General features: G+C 44.0%; 1 protein-coding gene across 2 annotated transcripts in view; it reads right to left on the reverse strand.

Annotated features, from left to right (window-relative positions):
- Positions 1-12,509, reverse strand: part of FGF13 (fibroblast growth factor 13) — a 449,022-nt gene that overhangs the window by 169,921 nt on the left and 266,592 nt on the right. The window lies entirely within an intron of this gene.

Consider the following 12,509-nt stretch of genomic DNA (forward strand, 5'->3'; position numbering starts at 1 on the left):
CAGAATTAAGGCAAATGGCTGGGTGAACTCAGGATATCAAAATTTGCTATTTGACGAGGTAGCTAATGAGAGATGTTTATTGGGTATTTATGCCTGTGGCATCTACTTAATAAAGCTCTATTCAGTAGGGATGAAATCAAGATGTATGTTTAAATGGAGTCCTAATCGGGAAGGGAGATAGATCTCTTTTAAAACACCAGTAACTGCTCCCAAAGAAAAAGCTGCACCAGAATAAAAGGTTCCCAAACTATCCTGATTGGCTTAGGGGACTCCGTTTTCCTCCCTCAGTAAATATTCTGGGTATGTTTAGCCAATTATCCCCTAAGTGAACAGCTAACGATGCATGTCAATGAGAAATTTACTGACTCAGTTCATGAACCTTCTAACACGGATCCGAAATGCCATCTTCTCAGAGAAAAATCAAGTGATTATAGAGGAAAAGTGCCAGAAGAGGGAACAAAAGAGAAAAGCCACTGGTTGGCAGTGTCTATTACCCCTATGTTTTCAAATGCCCTTTGTTCCTTCCTTCTTGCATGGACAGAAGGAGATTTTGTTCACAGCCTGAGGCAGCTTGCTAGGCAGCCGACCTCACCGTCTGAATGGGCTGCTTGAGTCTGTGATGAGGCTGTGCACAGCTGGGCTGGCTGGCTGGCTCCCAGAAGGGGCTCCAGCGGAGGGACCATGTGGACTGTCCTGTTTGTCTGTGTCTTTCTCAAGAAACAATTTTAACTAGTGATCTGCATACACACGTGGGAGTGTGTTCGCACCTTTGCGTGGCAACTAGCAACCACGAGGGGCACATTTCACCTGTCCCAGTGTGCTGTGTTTCCGGAAGGGGCAAAGCCCAAGGTGCCACCGTAAGGACAATGGCAGGTGTCTGATCCAGGGAAGTCCCCTGTGCCCACACCAGGGGAGAGGGACAGCAGGAGCAAATCACTCCATTACAGACACATCTGCCCTTATCACTGCCCTATATTTGCAGACGGACCACCTTAAAAAGGGGGCCAACTTTGGTGCATGAGATCATTCCACTCCCAGGTGGTCACAAAAATCCAGCGTCGGAATGGAACCTCTTCTCTTTCCTTGGGGAGGTGGCTCATGGCAGAGCCAGTTAAGGCTGCTTTAAGGTCCAGCAGCTCCATGAGGAAAACCATGGCTTTGAAGTATTATTTTATGTCAGGAAGGACTACAGCGAGAATGACCTCCAGTTAGCAGATGTTGATATAGGGAACAAAGGACAAAAGCGTGCGACAAATTCAATGGTAGTATAATAGCGTTGCGTGGTTAACACACGGTAGCTACACTTGTGGGGAGCACAACATAACGCACAGAGCGGTCGCATCCCTATGTTGTACACCTGAAGCTAATGTAACATTGTGTCTCAACTATACTTCGATAAAAATAAATAAGTAAACAAGTCATGGGGTTGAAAAGCATAGCATAGGGAATATAGCCATAGATTACCCAAATTCAAAGAAATAACGGCATTGACATTTCCAAAAAAAAAAAAAAAAAGAATTAAGAACAAGAAACACATGACAAATCTTGAGGACGCTGCTTTGTTTAGCCCTCGGCCTACTGCTTGTACCAGCATTCAAAGCGGGCTGTGGGGGAATGCACGAGAACTCTCCTGATCGAGGCACTGGGTAAGTGAACGCTGCCGAGAGGTTAAAGACAGTTCTACAGTTTTCTTCCAAACAGCACGTGTCACCAGCAGTGGAAAGGACGGTGCTGAGCTCTCCTCTCACGCCTTGCACCCGAAAGGGGGCGGCAGGTGTCAGGGTATGGCACAAGCTGAGGCAGCACAACGTAGAAGAGACCAACCAGGCTTGAGAGCGACCAGAGAGACCAGACTTGGCTTCAAATCCCCATGAAGACACTTATTAGTCGTACGACTTTGAGCAAGTTATTTCGTATCTTTACACTCCAGTTTCCCCACTGCATCCTTCAAGATGGAGGACGCCTACCTCATGGGTCGGGAACATTAGCGATAATAAACCTGAAGTGCCTGGTGCATAAAAGATGCTGAACATTGATAGCTAAGCATCTAACCAGAGCACGATATACAACGTCCCGCACCGAATGCGCCACACGAACTCCCGAGACCTCCTTCTTCATGCTTCTGGAGGGCAACGGGCCATTTCACGCAACCTGGCTCCTCGTGAAGGTCACACAGAACAGTATCTTGACAGGGATCCAACCCGGTTTGGCGGGGCTTTTTGGTCACGCGCCTTAAGTCGGTTCTCGCTTTGTAATGAAGGTTTCATCATCCAGGGATTTGGGTCAACGGCTGTTTTGTGAGACGATGTCTTGAGGTGGAAGATGAGGTGGCCTGAGGTGATGAAGACCCGGCCCACAGCTAAATAAATGTATATCGGCACAGTGAATAAATCTCAACTCTGATGCTACAGCGTGGAAAGCATTCTGACCAAGTCAAATTTGATGGGAATTTGCCCTGCCAACATTTTCATGTGACATCTGGGTGTTCCTCTTTGGAGAACATGCCACCTTTTTAATCTATTGTTCCTCTGAGAGCAGGCGCAAGGCGACACTGGACAAGTTACTTCCCTTAATCTGACTCTTAGTGTCCTCATCCATAACGTGGCGGGAAAACAATACCTACTTGCCTCCAAGGACTGTTACGAGAATTAAGGCAGCGTTAGGTAAAAATGCTTGGCACGTAGTAAATTCTGCTTAATTGTCAATTACTATTTTTATTATCCTTTACCTTAGGCTAGAAAGTGGGGCTCCAGCAAGTGATGAAAGAGAATTCATTGCTAATATCCGGACCTCTAGGTAACACCTAATCTTATGGAAATGCTCAGAGCAAGTCTTAATAACATTTCTGTCACTGGTGGCAATTTTCTTGAGCCGAGAAAACATTCAGCAGCAGAATCAGCTCTTTAGTAATTAGAAATGACATCTTTCCTCAGTTCTAGCATTATAGGGGAGGAGTGGCTCCTGGCTTAAAGAAAGGAGATTAGGCAAGTAACCTGTTTATGTGTTTATGTTTTTTCAAAAAATATTTTAAAGTTTATTTTTTATTTTGAGAAAGACACAGAGAGAGTGGGGGGGGGGAGCAGAGAGAGAGAGGGAGAGAGACAGAATCCCAAGCACAGGCTCCACGCTGTCAGCGCAGAGCCTGACGCGGGGCTCAAACTCACAAACTGTGAGATCATGACCTGAGCCGAAACCAAGAGCCAGACACTTAACCGACAGAGCCACCTAGGCACCCCACCCTGTTTATGTTTTTTATCTAAGGACAGTTTTATTGCATTCTAACTGAATTTAGCTATTCGCCAATCATTATACTGGTTTTGTGTGTGTGTGTGTGTGTGTGTGTGTGTGTGTGTGTGTCCCAGACAAAGTCATCACCCCCTCGAAGGTAAGGGGCATTTCACCTCCTACCTTTGAGTGTTTCACTACATCCAACTCCAGGCCCACAGAACTAACAACTACCTCCTGAGTCCCTTCTACTTATGGCAGCTCCTTTTCATACCACAGATTGAGAATGGAGTGTGGACAGCATTTCATTCCTTTCAACCTAACAGATCTCTTCTGCGCTAAAATTGCTGTTAGACAATAAACTCATGTAGAAGGCAAGAGGGGGGAAACTGGGTATATGGAGAGGCCACGGAGGGAAAAAGCATGGGCCTCAGAGGCCAGAAAAACCAGGTTCAAATCAAGTCCTGTCATTTATTAGGGAAGTGACTTAAACTTCCTGTATCTTAGTTTGGGCATCTGTCAAATGTTGGTAGCAGCCCTACCTTACAGGGATTTTGTGATCATGGCTCTAAGGTTGCTTTGCACAGTGTTCTCACTGTAGAGAGAGGCAGCTACGTGGATCCGTGTTCTTCCCCTTCCTCCGCGGGAGATCTGGACTTTCAGCCAATGTACACTTGTCACTTCCAAAGCTGGATGGACTTGAAGATTGACCTGGAGCCATTCCAAGAATATATATCTTAAAATAGCTGGGGCTCGTAAGTAGAAATATGCTAGCACATGGCTGGAAGTGGACATGTGATTTTGATGTGTTGGAGTGAGTGCGGATATCAGCTGTGAAGCAAGACAAGGGTAAGTGTTGATAAAATGCAGGATGTTATACCTCTTGTTCCACACTTTCCCGCGGGCATTATTCAAGCTGTGTATTCTCGAGCACGCTAAGAAATGCTGTAGAGTATAATAAATGAATACCTGAACCAGTGTAATATACGGTGCTAGGAACGATTTAGAATCATGGATAGCAATTAAAGTGTCCCAATCGTATCAAAGTCAGTCTCCCATACATGCTGCTGTACTAATTTGATGCCGTGGTAGCTGGTGTGTACGTGATAAGAGGGCAATGCTACAATCACGACAGCCTCGGGTGTAACTCAGGGACAGACACCCAGGTCATGAGCAGTTTGAGCCAAATTTTGCAATCTCACCCTGGAGCGGGAGCAATCGAGCGAAGAAACAGTAGTACGTTCCTGGCATGTTTGCACACTCTTCTCCTTCTCCATCTTCTTCTTCAAGTACACACATACGTGGTCCCGAGGAACTCTTCCACCCACATTCGCAAGCTGGATCATAGTTTGAGAAGACACGTGTTGCAGCAATTGCTTGCAAGAAAGGAGGTTGGTCACAAGGTGGCAGATTACCACGCTCCTATGGAGAAGGCTGATTATTTCTCTAAAAGCACAGAGCAGCAGAGGCAGGAAAACTTCAGGAAGGGGTGTGTGCCAATAATGAAGCAGCATAAAGAAATCAAGGAATCAATCCCATGTACAAGTGCACCAAAAACCATAAGACACCTAGGAATAAACCTAACCAAAGAGGTGAAAGATCTGTACTCTGAAAACTATAAAACGCTGATGAAGGTAATTTAAAGATGACACAAAGAAATGGAAAAGCATTCCATGCTCATGGATTGGAAGAACAAACGTTGTTAAAATGTCTACACTACCCAAAGCAATCTACACATTGAATGCAATCCCTATCAAAATAACACCAGCATTCTGCACAGAGCTAGAACAAACAATCCTAAAATTTGTATGGGACCACAAAAGACCCCGGATAGTCAGAGCAACCTTGAAAAGGCAAAGCAAAGCTGGAGGCATCACAATTCCAGACTTCAAGTTATATCGCAAAGTTCTAGTGACCAAGACAATATGGTACTGGCATAAAAATAGACACATAGATCAACAGACCACACAGAAAACCCAGAAATGAACCCACAACCATATGGTCAACTAATCTTCGACAAAGTAACAAAGAATATCCAGCGGACAAAAAAGACCGTCTCTTCAACAAACGTGTTGGGAAGACGGGGCGGCAACGTGCAAAAGAGTGAAACCGGACCACTTTCTTACACCACGCACAAACATAAATTCAAAATGGATGAAAGATCTAGATGTGAGACGGGACACGGTCAACGTCCTAGAGGAGGACACAGGCAGTAATCTCTTTGACATCAGCTGAAGCAACTTCTTACTAGGTATGTCTCCTGAGGCAAAGGAAACAAAAGCAAAAAGAAACTCCTGGGGCTTCATAAAAACAAAAGGCACAGCAAAGGAAACAATCAACGGAAAGGGGTGTCTGTGTGTGTGTGTGTGTGTGTGTGTGTGTGTGTGTGTGTGTGTGAGTGTGTACGCATGTGTGTGCATGCGTGTGTGTTGGGAATGATGGCTACCTTACATGGCCATGAGTTCTAAAGGTCATATAAGTGCTGCCTGTCCAGCATTGCCCTCTCATCACAGGGCACCTCCTAAAGAGGCCCATGCAATCAGCATGATAAGAATGCCGAATTGACGTTGACGTCACACACCAGACCTTATGCCAAGGTGATTTTTTCCCAAGGCAGTGATCCCAACGCTGTTAGCACATTAGAATCACCTGGGGAGCTTTTGAAACACTACCTCTGCCGCAAGAGATTTTGCAGGGTTTTCGTCTGGACAAGTTGTTGCTCAGGTGGTTGGTTTTGGTCTGGTGTTGGACTCAGGCATCAATATTATTTCAAAGGTCCTCAGGTGATTCCAGTGTGTAGCAAGGTTGAGAGTCATCGAAGTGATCTGAAGCAGCGTCACTCAAAGTATGGTCTGCAGACTTAGCGCTGATCTGTGAACTCTGCCACTAAGCACACTTTTTCTTTCCTTCAGCTGACACTGTTTTTCCACAGCAAGACAGTAAGGCTCTCTTGATGAAGAAAGAAGGGCGTGGATTTACATTCTGGCACAAGCTCCTTATCTCATCACTGACTTGGAAGGCATAATTTCAGACCCAGCACCGATCCACGAACCACACTTTGAGGAGCACTTCCCTAAAGACAGTGGGTGGGGGCCACCATTCATTTTCTGAAGTGTATTCCTCGTCAAAGCCCAGCTTTGATACACTGATACCCAGCACGATGCTCCCCGAAGTGTGTTTTGGGGACATGGATAGATGTTACGAACAAACCGTGTTTGGTAGCTGGAAGATGTTCGCCACTGAATCGCTCAAAGCAAGATTCCTGATCTGTAAGACTCCTCAAAACCTTTCACATTCTCTTCTGATAAATTCAGACCCTCTACGAGTGGCGTGGAATTTGGGAAATATGTATTTGACCACAGAATCTGTCTTTTCACAGAGATGCACGATCAGTGTTTCGGGAAACATCATTTGGAAAATATCCATCGGCTAATTATTGAAGAACATGTGAAAGAGAGTATAATTAGTCCCCGCATTCTCTTCAACCAGGCCATCAAGTTATCACTGAAAACAAAAGACGAGGTGACAACTGAAGCAGAGACAGCGGCACATTCCCGTGTGTCCCCTTAATACAGGGAGACCTCCACACATTAGGGTTGGGCTGGATTTGGGCAAACAGCTAAAAGTCACTCAGGCCATGCCTTTTCGGACAAGGAACACAGCCTACCTGGCTCCTATCATGCTGGGTCAGAATGGCATTATTTTCTTACGTGGCTTATCAACTGGCTGTGAAGAGAAAAAGAAAACAACGAGGAGTCGCTGAGGGATCAGACCCTCAGAAACAATCCCCAATGGACGGATAATGGTTTCAAGTATCGGCACTTGGATTTTCACTTTATTTTTTTTAATTAAAATCATCACCATACACTGTTATTCGGCCAATAAACCACTCAGAGCGTTCTCCCAGGGTGGTGTTATTTTAAACATTAAAAAAAAAAAAAACCACAAAAAACTTGAAACGGGTCATCAGTGTTGGCTTCGCATGGGAAATATTTGCCTTCAATATTAACCAAGGAAAACCTCAGCCAAGAGAATTGTAAAGGAGAGACCACTTCTTCTCAGGAAAACGTCACCGCCAGCTCGATGGAAACACCTAGGCTCAAGTAAGAAAGGAGGCCTGTTGCTTTAGAAAGTGAGTCATCTTTTCTAGAAATGAATGGTTGTTAGTTTCTACTGTAAAGGCCAGCCTGGAGATGGAGTTTAGATGCGTATGACTAAAAAGAGAATAATAAATGCCCATCCTGGCCTGAAACTGAATTACTGGCTGTTAAGTATACTTCCTTGATCAAATTATGAGTTTTCCAGAGAGAAGAGACTATCTCCCCAAATATGACTGGATTTCGTGTTTGCTGCCATAGGTGGAAAATAGGACCCAAGAGAGAATGTGCCGTTGCTAGTTTCCTGATGCGTTAGGACATAAGTTGTCTATTAAGAATTAGCTGAGGGGCACCCGGGTGGCTCAGTCAAGCGTCCGACTTCGGCTCGGGTCACGATCTCGGGGTCCGTGAGTTCGAGCCCCGCGTCGGGCTCTGCGTGGACCGCTCGGAGCCTGGAGCCTGCTTCCGATTCTGGGTCTTTCCATCTCTTGGCCTCTCCCCTGCTCATGCTCTGTGTGTCTCTGTCTCTCAATAATAGATAAACGTTAAAAAAAAATTTTTTTTAAAAAGAATTAGCTGACATGCAACAGAGAGGAACACATTTGAATACTTTCTGGGGAGAGGATAGTGTTTATTCATTACTAATCACCAAGGCCTTCAGATTTCTGGCTTTAATTTGGCTTCAATTTGAACCGGTTTTGAAATCCTTCTTGTGACTCTGCAATTAAGCTGCCATTTGCTTCAATGAGCAAAGAAAACTCTCCGGTGCTGTTTTGTCATCCTGCAGGTACTACATCAAAGGCAAGGTGACCCTAAGTGATAGTTATTTTGAAATGAAAAGATTAAGAATAAAGTCTTGTATCTCTTCAGAGTCACCCGAACATACGGCTCCATGTTTCTCTAATAAAAGAGGAATATCCCTTCGATTCTCGTCCTCAAGGGGATGGATATGGAACCCAGTTACATCCGTTCTGAAAGTCAAGACGTTTTCAAGGTATCGAGCATCAGGGGTTGCTTGGTTTTTTATCAAACGAGTGAGCCAAATGCTATTAGACCCATTGCTCTCAAAAGGTTAATTATTATTAAAATGAGGAAGACAGGAGACAACAACGTTGAAGAAAAGCTAAGGATGGAAATAAAGACATTTCCCTTCGCCTGTTTCCTTAATATTCTTCTCCCTTCCTCCTCCCCTCCCACTGAGGCCAGACTGATGATACCCATGGGATCATGTTCTCTTTCTGGTGTAAAGAAACCAAGGCAACATGAGAGTAGCAGTCATTGGCACTAGTTACAAATATGGCCCCTTAACATTTGGCTTTCTTTTGGTTGGTAAAATCTGCCGCACCTCATCACCACTCTGGAGCACAGATTCTCTTCTCCTCCAACCAAAGTCACTACGGTTGGATGCCTCTCTGAATTAAAAGGTTATAGACGTCCTGAGGGAGATGGAATATATAGATATTTAAATCACAGGAAAGCAGGACTGTAAGAAAAAGGCCAAATGCTTGGTTAAAAGACGGTGGGTGACAAACCCCTGCGCTCCATAACATCTTCCTGTATTGTGTTAACTCCTTCAAATGTACTATTGTAATCAGGATTGTTAATCCTAAAAGCAAAGGCTGGAAATCCATGATTTATGTTTCTCAGTAGATTTTCAACAGTGTCACCTTGCAAGCCCGGGTATCTTGGTGTGATTCTTTTGAACAACCTTCAAACATCAGTAAAAGCCCTATGACTGGCATTTAGGAAGCAGCAGCCATGAGGATAATAGACTGGCTTTCAAAAGTTACTCTAAATCAGTGATTTCATTTTGGCACGCGCGACAACGAAAGAAAGAAGAAAGCTACAAGGCTTGTATTTTCTCTTGCCAAAAGGCTCCTGGAACAGTAAGAAAACAAGATTTTGGTAATAACCTCCCCTCTCCATGTGGCTTTCTTACAACAGAGCGTTGTTGGTACTGAGCCACGATAGACGCTCAGACACTTGTATGTGTGTCTTCGGCCAAATTCCGGTACTCACATAAGATTACATCATAAGTGGTTTTTATGGAAATAATCACATCACTGAAAATCACAAGCATTCGGAATAGATTAAAGAACTTATTTTGGAACGGGCTGTTCAGAAATAGAAACCTGGTTTTGGCAAAGTGTAATTTGGCCTTAGTGTATCCTGAAAAGCCAGCGGGATATTTCCGTCCTTCAATGTATGATTTCACGTGCATTCTGAGGTCCCTGGACACAATACAAAAATACCTTTTAAAAGAGAGAAGACCGTGAACCGTAAATAAACGATCTGTACCAAATCTCAAGCGCTCATAAACTATGAGAATAATCTGGCCCTCACAAAGACATCACCAATCAAAAGAAACACCAAGACTTGGCCTATAATAACATAAAAAGAGTTGGTCGGTTTCTATCAATTCAGTAAGAAGAAAATTAATGGCAACTTTATCACAACGGACATAAAGCTCTTTGACCTAGTTTCATCATTTCCAAAACTTACCCCATTCAAACTTTTATTTTCCTCTCAAGTTTCAAAGAAGTTTTCATTTCACGCTTGAGGGTTTATAGAAAAACCACCTCATTAGAAGGGGGTCATACTGCCAAGGTTGGCATTGCACAGATCCTGTCCATTGCCTTCACATGAGGCGGGACTGGTGGGCACCCACAGCCAAGGTCAATTAAGGTCTCATGCTTTGGCACAGATACCACGAGAGGAACTCTCTTCAAAATGCTTCACGCGATATTGACATGTTTCAAGGTGTGGATATAGTTTGGAACTGAGATTCTGTTTGTATTAACGAGGCCTTTCGTTTCTACCAACTGTAACAACATGTTATAGCAACCTTAAGCGAAAACTAATGACTGTACTTTGCGGCCTCGAAAACAAACATCTTCCAGAATGACCACCGAGCCCTTCCAAACCCGCGGTCACTCCACCTCCTGGAAATGACGAGCTTTGGTATCCTACGTGAAGTAAGCATGCTCATTTGTTGGCATAGTTTCCTGATTTATCCTAGATCTCTTCCACAGCACGATCGCTTTCGTCCCCGTCTAAGGTCTTCGGGACCCTGCTAATTTGCACAGAGTGTTTTCATTTCAAGGTCTGGGTCTGCCATTAACTTCTGGGACCTTGTTTGAAGGGAGTACGGCGAAATTGTAAACAGTATTCAAATGTCATTCCAGAAAACCTATAATGGGTCTGATACTATTTACACATCGCCCACAGGAGTGAGGAGGGAGATATTAGCTTCACTATTCCAGGGGACCTGGAGGAGGGCAAGATCAGGAAAATCAAAGCGTACAAGTAAAAGAATGACAGTCACATTAAGCACGGTGGCAGCCACTGAATGTGTGGATGAAACGACAGATTAAAAATTGTCCAAACCTTGTCTAAGGAGTTTAACTGCTACCCGTTCTCTAAAGGATTCTTCATGTCTGAAAACATTCGTAACGGTAAACACAATAACGCTCCAGATATTTTGCAAATTCACAGAGCCTGAAAAATCGTATGTAATAAGAAAAGGGATGGGGGTGTAAATTTAGTTATTCAACTGTATTTTCCTTAAATCTGAGTATTGTTAAAACAATTTGAAGTAAGTTTCTAACTGCTTGTTTGACTGAATTTAACCAGGTGCTTCTTAAATTTGCTTCTTTTTCTTGCTCAAATCAAAATTGGTTTTTCAGGCTGATGTGCAACTAGAAAAACAGTATAGCATCTGTAACACGAATATTCCATTATATTATATATGTTTAATGTATATCATTATAATAATAAACGGTGTAGATCTCTCATACGGATACTGGTTTTATACTTGTAAACACACACTTGTAAGAAAGAAAGAAAGAAAGAAAGAAAGAAAGAAAGAAAGAAAGAAAGAAGAACGAGAGAAAACAAGCAAAACACGCCTCCGTCATGCACAAACCTTCGGGCTCTTGTAAACTCCTTTCTTTTAGAGAAAAGAAAGCAGAAAATATTGCAGTGCATCGTATATAGTAAAGTAATTGTCACTGGTTGAAAGCTTTTGTTTCATCGAAGCATAAGATCAAGTTGGCATCTTCTGTACTAAACCACCAAAAGATTTCGTTTACTCACTGTAAAGGGGTCACCATTTACATCTCCAGATGAGCAAGGGCTGACATCAGAACTCCTACCCAAAGGAGACAGCTTGGATACCACAGTATGGGCAGTAACAAACGTAAATGCTCTAGTCTATTGCTGAAATACAAACGAACACAGAAAAACGTACACTTCTCCTTTTTTGCCGATGAACATGGAGAACTCCATTTGGAAGCGAGGAGAAGGGAGACTCTGAGGCGTAAAGAACTGGTACCAGAACTGTGGGCTCGAGTCAATTTGGAGTACTTTCCTTTACCCACCAAACTTTAAACAGAACCACATGGCAGTGTTTTTTTTTCTAGGTCAGAAAGACAGCTGTAAGGGAGAGACCCACCATGTTGCAAAAGGGCAACTTGAAATAGGGACAAAGTCGCTTTTAGAAATCACACCAGAGCCATTTACGCACAAGTGTATGCCAAAGGACAGGGGCACTTTTTGGTCACTTTCTGGTCACTTTTGTTGTCGTTCGCCCGGAAACCGCATCACTGGTATCTGATGTGCAGGCGACAGAGGCTGTTTCACAGTAAGTAATTAGCAACATACAGGACACTTCTCAAATGTCCTGGGGTGGGGGGGGGTGGGGGAAGGTGCGAATGCTCTTTCTAGACCGACGAGGTACTTTAGAGAGAGATTTGTAGCACATATTGCGGTGAACACGCTATTGACCTCAGTTTACGTTACGGCAAGTGGACTTTTCCAAACCTGTACTCGAGCTGAAAGGAAAAACAAACTACTCATAGTTTCCTTGAGGCATGCATTTCACGATGGCAAACTAAGTAGATGATGAGCATTCTTCGAGCGCAATGCAGAAGCCGTATGGAGTGGAGGAGGCTTAGAAAATTTGGGACAATCCTCTCACGATTTCATTTTGGAAGCATCATTCCTCAGCCGACTGCTGTTTCAGGAATGCAAGGTGATGGGAACAGACGTGGCCAGATGTTGGCTACAGGAGCAAGCGACTTCAGCAGCCAAAATGGGGCAATGTCAGGACAGCAGCGGAAAACGCTTTGGGCTACGAGAAGCAGGGGGCTGCCCGCGCGCTGTGCCAGGGATGACTGTGTTATACAG

Source organism: Panthera pardus, unplaced genomic scaffold, assembly GCF_024362965.1.
Source record: "Panthera pardus isolate Hobbes unplaced genomic scaffold, ASM2436296v1 HiC_scaffold_27, whole genome shotgun sequence".
NCBI lineage: Eukaryota > Metazoa > Chordata > Mammalia > Carnivora > Felidae > Panthera > Panthera pardus.